The 12,902-nt window shown below is 43.5% G+C and overlaps 1 pseudogene; it reads right to left on the bottom strand.

Moving 5' to 3' along the window:
- Positions 1–744: 744 nt before the first annotated feature.
- LOC140598053 (ATP synthase membrane subunit K, mitochondrial pseudogene) lies at positions 745–7,091 on the bottom strand (annotated as a pseudogene).
- Positions 7,092–12,902: the final 5,811 nt, after the last annotated feature.

Below are 12,902 nucleotides of genomic sequence, written 5' to 3'. Positions count from 1 at the left end.
TTCTACTTTTGCCCCACAGGCCCGACTCCAGATGCTGGTCTCCCACACCCTCCTCTGCTGCCACAGGTACTAGTTCCTGTCTTGGGTCTTTTCTTCCAACTCCACTTCTATCCCCAGCACCACCTAGGTCAGTTCCTACTTTAGACAGGGCAGTGGTGGAGCCCAAAGGAGAAGACATGTCTCATCAATTAGTTCTCTGACTTGGAGTCAGTGGAGAATCATCTCAGCCCCTCAACTCACCACCCTCAGTATGAGAATAAACAGGTTCACTGGACACACCTTTGCAAAGGAGACAGAGAGAGATGAAGACTTTCTATTTGATCTAATTCGGTTAGGGATGATGATAACCAAAAAGATAGGGATGAGCATCAGTTTGTAGGGAAACCAAGACTGGAAGTACAAGGAAATAAGCTTCCATTCAATGTGGGCAGAAAACAGTTCTAAAACCAGGCTCTATCATGAGAAGATGTGATAAAGCTATTGAGAGTCTCCTGAGATGTCCTCAGGGACACAGAATAGAGTCTATGAGATTGTCAAATGGAGACCAGTTTCTCAATGGGCTCTCAGCATTAGCAGAACGAATATAAGTATTAAAGAATACCACTTCCACCTCATGGGCGAGCCAAATTGCAACCAGGAAAACATTCTCTGAACCCAGATCACTGCTCTTACAGTAGTGGGGATAAACCTGGCCATGACCCACTGTGAGAGAGGACACTACCAGATTGATCGAGACAATCTCGATCAATGCTCTCTGCCATTGCCCTCATGGCCCTCTCCTCCGATGTCTGTTGACTTGCCTTTCTTCTCCACGTAGCCACGAACTCTTGGAGGACAGGCACCGTGTTTAACTCAGCCAGTGCTTTTTGGTGGCTGGCCCAAGGCTGGCACTCTCTGCCTGTTTATTAAATGCAAAAATGGAAGTGGGTAAGAGAATTTGATTTCTAAATTCTAAATTTTGAGCTATCTTTCCCACACTTAAAATCATTGTGTTCTTTTTCTTTTTTTTTCTTTTTTCTTTCTTTTTTTTTTTTAAACTTGGAGTTGTTGCTTTAACATTTTTTCTTTTTTTTTAAAGATTTTATTTATTTATTCATGAAAGACATAGAGAGAGAGACAGAAGCAGAAACACAGGCAGAGGGAGAAGCAGACTCCATGCAGGGAGGCTGATGTGGGACTCAGTCCCAGGTCTCCAGGATCATGCCCTGGGCTAAAGGCAGCACTAAACCGCTGAGCCACTGGGGCTGCCCACCCCCGCCCCCAAATTTCTTTCATTTAAATTCAATTTAGTTGATACATACTATATTACTAGTTTCAGGGGTAGAATTTTGTGATTCATCAATTGCATACAACATCCAGCACTCATTACATCAAGTGCTATCCTTAATGTCCATCACCCAGTTACCCCATGCCCCGACCCTCCACCCCTCCAGCAACCTTCAATTTGCTTCCTATAGTTAAGAGTCTCTAACAGTTTGCCTCTCTCTCTCTCTTTCTCTATCTCTCTGTTTTCATTTTATTTTATTTTGCTTTATTTTTAAAAGATTTTTTTAAAGTAATCTCAACACCCAGCCTGAGGCTCAAACTCAAGAGTTGCATGTTCTACCAACCTCAACCAGGTGCCCTTGAATTTAGAGTCATTGCTTTTAAAAAAAAAGTATTCCTTCTTCAATTCAGGACCAGATTCTCCTTTATTTAGAAAGCCATTTCAAAGAATCTATCAAGCCTAACCTTGGAGCTATTACTTTTCCGCAGGTTAGAGTTTGAAAGACTTGGTGAGACAGGCCTAATTTACAAGAGCTGACCCCATTCATCGGACCAGGTGCCCTGAGGAAGAAAGCCAGTGGGAGCCCGGCAAGATTATTGTATAATGTAATGGGAAACTGTGGAATTAAATCTAGACTGGTGAGTGTCAGACTGATGATCTGTCCAAGCTTTATGTGCCCTTCTCCCCCTCCAGACTATCCGCTTCTTAGGACAGGGATTGAGTTTTCTCTGCATTCCCTGAACCTGCTGTCGTTGAAGCAGAAACATGCCTCATGTTTTGAGGCAGACTAGGAATGGGAAAGCCAATATGGACGAATGATGAGAAAGTGGGGATCTTTCTCATATGGCCCTTGTCAGTGGGGGGAGAAGGGAAGGGAAAACTTCTGCTAAATACTACCTGTATGCCAGACACTGTGTATAACATTTTTACATATTTTGTAGAAGGAGATTGTTTCCAAAATTTCTGAGGCTTGATTTGTCCCATTTTAACAATATTTCTGAAGTTTGAATATCTTAACTCCAAAGAGCAAAACAACAGAAAACCAATTTTCCAGGCCATAAGATGTGGTAAAAAATGTTTTTTGGAAGAATCGGGTCTTTAAAACTCCTTTATTTCACATAAATACATCTTGCAAATCAGCTGAAGGATGCGGCACGTAGCCATCATTACTTTGCAGAGATTAAAAACATCTGGATGTATCTGAAAAGGGGAAAAAAGAACATCTTGTTAAAACCCTAAATCTTTAGACATGTAAGCATATCTACAAAAATGATACATTTTATTTAGTATTTCTCATGATGAAAATCAGAATTCACAATGCTCACTCATTACCTTGAAACTGGTGTGATACGTATACACACATATATGTATAAACAAATATACATATGTACATAAAATTTTTATTCTTTGGAAATGCTTGTTGATTTGTGGCAAATTCCCCTACCCTTGGGGGTTGATATAATCGCATCTGCAGAACAGAAGTTGAGATCATGCAATGGCTCCTCTTAGAAGGTTTCTCAGTGCTGTCCATCAACTGTAACAGAACCTTTCCTTTCCAAGCTCCCCTCTCAGCTTGTGCTTCTGGAGTATCTCCATGAAGTCTATGAGGTCCTCACAGTGTCACCCAGCCTGGGTGGGGCCATGGTGGCCCATCCGTCAGGGTTCCTTCCCCTCTGTCACTGAGCCATGGTAGCCAGGAGTCACAGCATCATACCACATGGTCCTGGAAGCCTCCTCTGCTCAGACTTCCCTGGGAATGATCTTCTGTCTTATTTTTGAATCCTCCCACTAACCACTGGCGCCTGATGCTCAAAAGGGCTTAAATATTGTTAACTCGTCCATCCTCACACATCAAATAGGGACGGGAATCTGGAGAGTTAGAACTCAAATCAAAGTCTGTCTGCCTGCAAGAACTATGCTCTCTTTACTTGACTCTGGGAGATTCACTGATGAGAACATGATTTTGGGGGAATCACCGGGCAATGGGTACACCTTGCAACCCACAAACTGGAGCATGCAGGAGATGTGCCTGCTTCATTTGTCTATAAGTAAATAGAATTTATTCAGCAAGACCTCATTCTGCCCGAAGTAGAACTCTTAGCCAATCTGGGTTGCCTCCTCCTGACTTCTCTGGCTCCATCCCAGCCCCAGGAGGACTTTGGGGTGCAGGGCACAGGGGAAAGCATCTGCGTCTCAGTTGTCTACTAGCTCTGGGGCCGCTAAGCCATTGATCCTACCCTCAGGTCATGCCCAGTATTCCTCAGTGTCATGACGAACACCTTCATGCCTGCCAGGTTTCTCTGCTGCTCTTGTGACCCTTTGGGCAGATGATTCTCATCCTGCAGCACATCTGGGGCCAATCTCCACTTCTAGATTATGCTGCCGCTGGGGGACACCGTGAGGCTTTCTGAGGCCCTATCTGCCCAGATATACCAAATAGGCATTTCTTCTCTGGGGTACTGCTGCCTCCCGGGCCATGTACCTGGACAGCAAGCCATAGGTCCCCTCTGCCCTCAGACCCCACCTACTCATCCGAGGGCTCTGTCTTTTCCACCTGACTGTAAAGTAAGCTCCTTATAGGCAGGGATCGTGTTGAATTCACCTTTCTATTCTAGTGCTTGTCATTGAGTCTGGCAGACTGAAAGGCCCCCTATGAATGTTTATTAAATTAATAATTGTCCCCTTCCTAGATGTAAAGCTGTTATCTACTTTCTTCTGTTGTGTTAGGGTCTGTTTTCATAGCTTAATATTCAATAGATGTAGAATGTCCTCCTTTAAGGACCAGCTTGTCACAGCTTAAAGCAACAACCGCATTCCAGGAAGTCAGTTGCATGCTCCCTAAGGATAGATTCTAGAAGATTCTGTGGGCATCTCACCCATTTGCCCTCCCCCCTACTACCTCCGTGCATGCTAGCAGACTTCCAACTATTAACACTTGCATTCCTGCAAAGCTTGAGGGCTTTTCTTGGCCACAAAAGCCACATTGCCCACCTGTGCCACAGGTAATGCCAGGGTATTAACGCCCTCCAACAGGGGCTGTCAATCAGTGACGAACAGGACTTGCTAGACAAATACCCCAGATCCACTGTCCTTGGGGTCAGATATCTCTGAGGCAGATGTCTACACCGTCTCCAAGTGATTCTCCCGGGGTACTAAGTGCCAGTAACCCGTAGTGGTAACTGGCTTAGTAAGTATTCTTTGGTGGTTTCCTGCTCTTCCTTATCTCACCTTCCCAGTCCTTTACCTCCAGAAAAACTACTCGCACCTGAATCTTTGTTTCATGGGGCTTCTGGGGAACCCAACCTCAGTAAGAGATTTACTAAGACCCTGAGGTACCTTCATGTTCTGGATCTTCTGGATTATTTTAGAAAGTGATACATAAAAATGATGGGTGGAATATTGAGGGAGAAGGGAATCAACTAGATCACAGTAGGTTGACTATGAAGAAAACTGCCCAAATTTCCTTGGCTAGGGCTGGGAATGGCTTCAGAAGTGTTTCTTGTGGGCATGCATTTCCTGCTGGGTATATGTGAAAATATTGTAATATTTTAATATACATTTAATATAATATAATAATGTAATATTTGATAATAAATATTGTGTATATATATACACTCTATACAAAAATACTATATATTTTGTATATATCCCCCTTTAATGATAAAACCTGACTGTAATCTAGAAGTTTTGCATATAGATGTTCAATGAAGTATTTTTTATAATAGCAAACTTCTGAAAACAACCTAATTGAGGATCTAGTTAAATGATTATGACAAAATAGGGGTCTATGAAATGGAATATTATGCATGTCCTTAAATGTGTATTTTAAAACATGAAATGCTAATCATATAGACCTGCACATTAAAGGCAATTATCTTTATCCACTGCTAGGAGCGAGGGCCCTTCTGCTAACAGTTCGGTTTACAGTTCCTGTAGCCCCTACATAGTGATGACTTCTGAGTAGAAGGATCCGAAGAAGGTGGAATTGGAAGGAGGACAGATATGCGGTCTGGTGAAGTGGACAAAACTCATGGAAACAGCACAAACGGAGGGAATGAAATAAAAAAGAACTGCATTTACTGAGCTCTTCTCACCACCCCTCCTTGGGCTGTGTGTGCACCCCCACACCAACAGAAGGGTGACTGACTACGTGTCTACTATTTCTTGTATGCCTGCTCCATGCCATATACCATCGTAATTTGTTTTAGAAACATTGTTTCTAATATTTCCAACAACCTTCTGAAAAAATGTCACAATCTCCATTTTTTTCAAATCTGAAAAATAAGGATCAAGATCGTGTAAGCAAACAGCCTATGATCACTCAACTGTTACACAGAATTCAAACTCTAGTGTTTCTGTCACTTAGAAAATGAGGACCAGGGACAGAAAAATGACCTTTCTTATGTGATGGAGAATTGACTGCCAAGCTCCAAAATAAGAGTAGGGAAATATGTAACTGCAGGAACTTACTAAGAAGGTCCTTCTAATCCATGCTGGGCTGGCTCCTGGTGTGGCCACCTACAAGGAAACCTTGTTCTGGTCTTGTTTCCTTTAATCATGGTATTGAGCTGACAGTAGATTTGCCACTGGATATGGCCCCAAACTTGGCCTTTCCCTGCAGTTGAGCCAGTTCTTAGGAAAGGAAACAATCACCAAACAGGAGTTCCAGCTCAGAGGTGTACACCCAGCCATGTGCCAGAGGCATCTGCTCCTGTGGAAGGATGTGTTCTCTGCTCTAAAGAGGTGCAATGGTTGGCTGAGTTGGCTCTTCACTGACTGGAGAGAGCAGCCTGTGAACATCTCCTCCCAAGTCTGTTCAAGGATGTCACAAGTGTAGCTTGACACCATTCACAGTGTGGGTATTTGCACCACAGAGACTGGCAAACACTGTAGGTGAAGGCTTTTATCTTGGAGATCCATCAATTACTGGGCCTCTCCCCAAAGAACCAGAGGCCGCTCATTAGATACTGCCATCTGTCCTGCTGTGGCAAACACAAGGTGGTAACACCATAGGTAATGTCGATTGAGTCTACAAACCTATTGGGGTCTTCGGGAGACCATAATTATACCTCCTTTCCCCATCCCAGTTCTGAACCAAATGTAGGTTGGTGATTGTGGGTTAGGTGCAGCAAGAATGGGCTTCCTGATCCTGTACTGCAGGGTTAGCAGACCTACCCACCTGTCACAAGTTCATCTGGACAGCCACCAGCCTGCATATGGAGCTCTCCTTCTGAAGAACGTACAGCACCCAGAATCAGAACAGAATCCTTGCTTTCTACGAGCAGCTGACTCCCTAGGATGAGGAGAGAGGAAAGGACTGAGCTCTCTTTGCCTGGTTTCCCTCTCAAAGTCACCATTAAAGCAATTCCTCATCTCCAAGGAAGAATCAAGGAGAGAGCAGATAGACAGTAGAAGCATTTCTTGTGTTGACTGCCCACCACATGGAGAGAGATATCAGATTAGGAAATAACTGCTGCTCTATGAAACCCTAGAGACAACCAAGTGGGAAAGTGATGGGAAATGTAAACTGGAATTTTTCCCCCAGGTTCATAATTTATTGTACAAATTGAGTATCACATGGTGAGATGACATTAGCGTGTTCAGGCATGGGAACTTAACAGATGAGGTACAGACTGTTTAGAGTTCATACGTGGCTTTCACAGCTGGAGATTTTTTAGACCATAACTAGATGTATAAAACTATCAAAGCAATGCCTCTGCATGTGGCCAGTACACAATTCATTCTCCCTGTGGGAGTATAAGAGTTGAAATATATTTTTAATAGCAGTGAAATGGAATTGGGCATCAGTTTCTGGACCTGCCATAATTTCAGTTTTGCAAAAGGCATAGATTCTGCAGCCCATGTACCTTAACATACACAGCTACCCCTTGGCCCGGCCAGGAAAAGCCCTATAAACTGGATTCTGTAAGCCTCAGTCTGGACACACTCTGCCTTCCCAGTACTGATGGTTTACAAATTATCAGACTGGCCTGCATCTTGAGGAATACGCAGTGGTATTCTTATCACATGTACACACACACATACACACCCTTCTGACTATGACATCGCAGATGGAGTCTACAAAAGCAATCGTAATCTATATAAGCTTTTTATATTATGGCTCTTCTCCAACCCTGAGACATTCTGTGTAATCTGGCCACAAGTGAGAAATTCTTAGGAAACGTATCTGAGAGTAAGCTTTGTTTTTCCCTCTTCTCTGTGGGGCCTTTTCCCAGAGGCCTCTGGGATACTCAGCCTTTACCCTCATACCACTGACTTCTCCTCTCTCCATTAGTTGTGAGCTAATGCAGCTTTACAGTGGTTGACCAGGAGGCTACATGACGGATGGCATTTTGTAGTGTGGCTCTCTCCTTTTTTTTTTTTGAGACTTTATTTATTTATTTGACAGAGAACAAGCAAGGGGGGTTGGGCAGAAGGAGAGGGAGAAGCAGGATCCCCGCTGAGCAGGTAACTCTACGTGGGATTCGATCCCAGGACCCTGGAATCATGACCTGAGCCGAAGGCAGATGCTTAACTGACTGAGCCACCCAAGTGCCCTGCAGTGTGTCTTTACAAAGTTTTCTTTAGTGCATATTTCCCTGGTTTTCATGCAGAAAATGTGAAAATATCACGCCTTTATCAATCCGCTGGTATCTTGCCTGCTGGAGCAGTATAGGCCAGAGAAGCTTTGAACTGGTTTTTGGCTGGTTTCTGGACTTAGTTCTTAGCTCTAGTTCCATTATAGAGAAACCAGAACTGCATAGCCCCTTGGAACAATGAAATAGATACAACTCTTTCCATAAACCCTTAGTTCAGTGTGAAAAACAATACCTAGTTCATGGTATGCTTTTATCTACCCATGCCTCTTAATGCTGTATTATCCAGAATACTTACTGGGTGGCAAAAAAAAATCTATTATAATTTGCTGTTTGGGACGTGAATTTGAATCCTACGGAATTTCTTTGGTACAAGTTGGGTCATGGTAATAGCTTCACTGGCCTCACAAGTCTCCTTCTGTCGCAAAGTGATCAGAATCTCTTCTGGGTCTCATTATATTTGGATTATAATTTCTAAAGCTTTGGAGTTTAATTAAAAGTGAAATGGGAGTGCACTTTAAATTTTATTGGTTTGAGCCTTCCTGATTGATTGCATTAGGTTGTTAATACCTCCAGAAGATTTTCTTATTTTACTACACATAAGCTTGGACTTTACAGTGAAACTCAGTATAACTCAGTATTTGCCTGTTCGTCTCTTTGGCAGCTGTGTCTTGGATGCCCACCATGTAGCGGGCTCTGTGCCGGGCACACTCAAAGAGTGAGATGAAGAGAAGGACACGCTGGCCAATCATTACAGTTTAATGAGGATCACAATGGTGAGTTACTAGAAACAGTGGAAGGATGGGAGAGATGTTGAAGACTGCCTGGGTGAGTCGTGAAGCACTTTAGTTAAACTTGAAGAACAAGGGAAGGTTTTCAAGAAGACACAAAGGGGAAGAGCAGAAGGCTTCCCAGGCAGAGTGGAAGGCTTAGAGAATGTGGAACTAAGAGAACTAAGAGATGTTCAGTATTGCTGGGACGCCCACGGTCAAGGAAGCAGGGGGTGAGGCCTACAGTGTGCCAGCTACTGTTCTAACGGCTTCATATTGATGATCTTGCCTAATTGTAACAACACTGTGGGGCTGGTGTTCTTAGTCCCATTCAACAGAAGAAGAAACTGAGCTTTAGGGGGTTATATAACTTGCTCAAGATTACTGACCTTGTAGATATTAGAGCTGAGATTTGACCCCGGCCTAGAAGTGGCGTACGGATCACGTTACAAGACTGCCTCCCTTATGTTTATCTTCGTGCTTCAGCTCACAGACAAACTTTCGGTTTTTAGCCCCATCCAGTAGCTGCCAAAGTCCCTGTTTTTAATGGAGATACTTTTTTTTCCACAAGGTCAGCAAAGATAGCTGATGCGTGAAATGCAGCCATTTTACAACATCGTCACTCCTCTACTAAAAGAAATGAGGATCAAACCCCATTCCTCCAAATGCAATTGTTGCATGGCAAAGGGACCTCAAGCTCAAATCCGAGGCTGAATAATTATCAGCTAATCAGGGGCGCCAGGGCGGCTCCGTGGGTTAAGTGTCTGCCGCGGGCTCAGGTCATGATCTCAGGGTCCTGGGATGCAGCCCTGCATCAGGCTCCCTGCTTAGCAGGGAGTCTGCTTCTCTTTCTCCCTTTCTCTCATCCCCATCCCCTTTGCTTGTGCTTTAGTTCTCTCTTTCTCAAATAAACAAGTAAAATTTTAAAAGAAAAGAATAATTATCAGCTCATCCAATTGTAGCACCACGAAAACTCAGGCATACACTTAAGGTAGCTTCCTCAGGGTTTGAGCTGTCAAGGGAGTTCAGGAGAGAGCTGTTTGGAACTAGGGGAACCAGTGTGTTTATTAAAATGCACGAGAAACAGGGGCATTAGGGCTTTCAGCACTCTGCTTCCCGGGAGTCTCCATTCCCCGATACCTGGGCCTGTGCATGAAGGACCAGCCTGCCTCGATGGAGATGTCGGTGAACCTGCAGTCTTAGATCTTAACTTTGGTCACTTAAGTCCCTGTGGGAGTTTGGGCAAGAAACTGCCTTGTTTTGGTTTCCCTACCTGTACAGAAGAGTGGTTAAAAATGCAGCTTCTGAGGTCAGACTTCTAGAACCCAAATGCTAGCTCTGTCTTTACCCCAACTGTGTGTGGTTGGGCAAGACCCATGGCCCTGCATCGGTTTCACAGCTGAGTCCCAGAGACAGACACAGTACCTACCTCTCGGGGTGTTGGGAGAGTAGCTGAGCATGCAGAGGGGATCTCAGAATGGTGCTGACAGAGAAAGCACAGCCCATGTTAACTTGCATTACTGCCCTTTCCTCTAGCTCTGGGCTTCCCTCCCTGCTCCATTCAAGATAAAGCGATCCTTTCTGGAAACAATCATTCTTTTTTCTCTTTTTTTTTTCTATTTAAGGAAGGCCAACTTAAATTTCTGTGTGTTATACTATACTTGCTGGCACTGCATCGACCTCAGGCCTGAGCACAGCATGTCTGGCACTTTGCTGCAGCTCCATCAAGACCAACAGGAATCTGGTTTTTTTGGTTTTTTGGTTTTTTTGAAAAAGATTTTGTTTATTTATTCATGAGAGGCAGAGAGAGAGGCAGAGACACAGGCAGAGGGAAAAGCAGGCTCCATGCAGGGAGCCTGACGTGGGACTCGATTCCAGAACCTCAGGATCGTGACCTGAGCCAGACAGACAGTCAACTGCTGAGCCACGCAGGCGTCCCTGGGAATCTGTTTTGTTCCAGACAAACGATGCTGACCTTATCTCCTGTTTGTTCTGTGGTGAGAATTATTGTCTCTTTGCCATAACCAAACATTGTGATCTTTGTATAATGGAAAAACAAATATCAGTGAACTTTTTATTTGTTTCTTTCAATGAGGAGAAATCTATTTTAAGTTGGTAAATTCTACTGGAAATAAATCCTATCGCTATAGAAACCATGCACAATTACCCCTGGAAAGTGGTTGCTATATGTGTTCTTTAAATGTACATGCGTGAAGCATTATTTTTTAGCACGTATTTGACTTTCAGTTCTGTTTCCATAGTGTTAGACGAGAGCCCGTCTGCTGACTGCTTCTCTGTTCAGTCTTTTAGGATTCCTTGCTATCTTTGGGATGTGAAATTATGTGGTGAGGACCACAAAAATCTTGTGATTAGTTTTGGCAATGCTACCTCTGTCCATGTGTCCTGAGGCAGGTTTTCCAATCTTTCTGATCCAATAAAATTAGACATCCTCTAGACTCTAAAAATAAATATAATATCTCACGAGGTTTGTGTGACCATCAAATAAAGTGGTATCTGCATTCCGAAATGTTATATTCAGGTAAAACAGGTTTGCTTTCAGAACATCTATCCACTGAACAAATTCCATACCCCAAGTAATGTTTGGAGCTCCTGTTGCTTCCTTAGAGTTCAGTTATGAGAGGCTGAAGACATGTGAATGCACACGGGGTAAATGCAGACCTACTGTAACAAAAACCCAGCAATGTTCCTCACTGTCTATGCAATCGTGGGCAGGTGACATAACCTCTCTAAGATTCACTGTCTTCATCTGTAAAATGAAAAAAAGAAAATATATACCCAGCGTTGTGGAATCGATTAGAAAAAAGTCGCATGTCAAACCCAGTTCTTGACAGGTAGTAAGCTCCTAAAAATGATACTTGCTGCTGGAAATAATGCTCCTGTGACCAAGCCGACACCATTAAACAAATTCCAAACTACTCAGCAATTTGGAACTTGCTCTACCAAAGGGAATACCATTTGTCTGTCAGCACCTGCAAATTCTTATCCATTTTTGAAGAACATTTGTTCAGAGGTAACAGCTACTCATGGGTTCTGTCACAAACATTTATTGAGCATCTACTACATGCATGGATCAGCAAGGTGAAATGGCTATTTTCTTTCCTTCATTCCCATCCTTTCCCCTCCTTTTTTTTTTTTCTCCACTCTTTCTTTCTCTTCTTTTCTGTTCCTGATTTTAAGGACAATGGAATGCCGGTGGAAGAGCAAATCATTCATTTAGAATTGGCAAGTGTCTCAGACTGTTAGGCCAGGAGCCTCGTTTGGAATTGATATCATTGAGGTAACAACATAGGCCTCTAGATCGATGGTGGGTCTGAATCTTGCCTTGAACTTCCTTTATGAGAAGCAGCTGAGCATTTCTTGAGCTTTCTCTAAGGAGAAATGTCTTGCAGAGTGAGAGGATGCAGTAGAGTCAATAACGCCCTCCAGAAAGGATAGGTGGAGGTATGTTTCAAATAACGTTCTTCTTCATAAGGAAATTGGATAAGAATACATTTTTCTCTGAATAGAGTGAATGCAAAATCCTAGGAACTCAGATGCAATGTACTATCTGCTGAGTGAATAAACTGACCGATAAGGAAAAAGAGGAAGGGTTTGTGAACGTAAAAGATGGAGAATTAAGAAGCAAAGATTACTTGAAGTTCCTAAATACCCTGTAGCTGCTTACCTTTTCCCCCTTGAATTACAGCTTCTAGCTTTCCTCCCAATACAACTTTCCTGCACTGCACCTGCTCCATCAGAATTACACACACACACACACACACACACAAACACACACACACACACACTCCAGCTCCTATTCCTCAATGCCTGGAAGCCCCACCACTGAACCTTGAACCAGGACTCAATAGACCTGAATCCCTGTACAGAGGACTGGTGCCAGCTCTCCAACTTAGGGACCCAGCCATCAACCACTGAATTCCAACAGAGCCTGACTATCTAGCTGCCAAGGTGGTTCTTTTCGTGCTCTGGATGATCCTGTTCCACTGGATTTACATGTAGGTCGAGGCCTTGTGGCAAAATCTAGGAGGCTCACCTTTTCAATTACCACCCATTTCCCCAAGACCCTCTGTCCAGAGCTGTTTCATGAACTTGGTCTACTGAAGGTAAGTAGGAGCTACAGGTATGGAATGTCTCAAAGGAGTAGGTTTCCAAATTGGGGTGAGCCAGGGTAGAGCTAGGTATAAGCTAAGGTGAGGGGTGTCAAAAATGGTAAAACCAAGCACCAGACTATGTAGAGCTGGATGGGAT

Source organism: Vulpes vulpes, chromosome 3 (assembly GCF_048418805.1).
Source record: "Vulpes vulpes isolate BD-2025 chromosome 3, VulVul3, whole genome shotgun sequence".
Taxonomy (NCBI): Eukaryota; Metazoa; Chordata; class Mammalia; order Carnivora; family Canidae; genus Vulpes; species Vulpes vulpes.
Note: the sequence above shows the minus strand (reverse complement) of the source record. Positions and strands in the feature narration are given on the sequence as shown.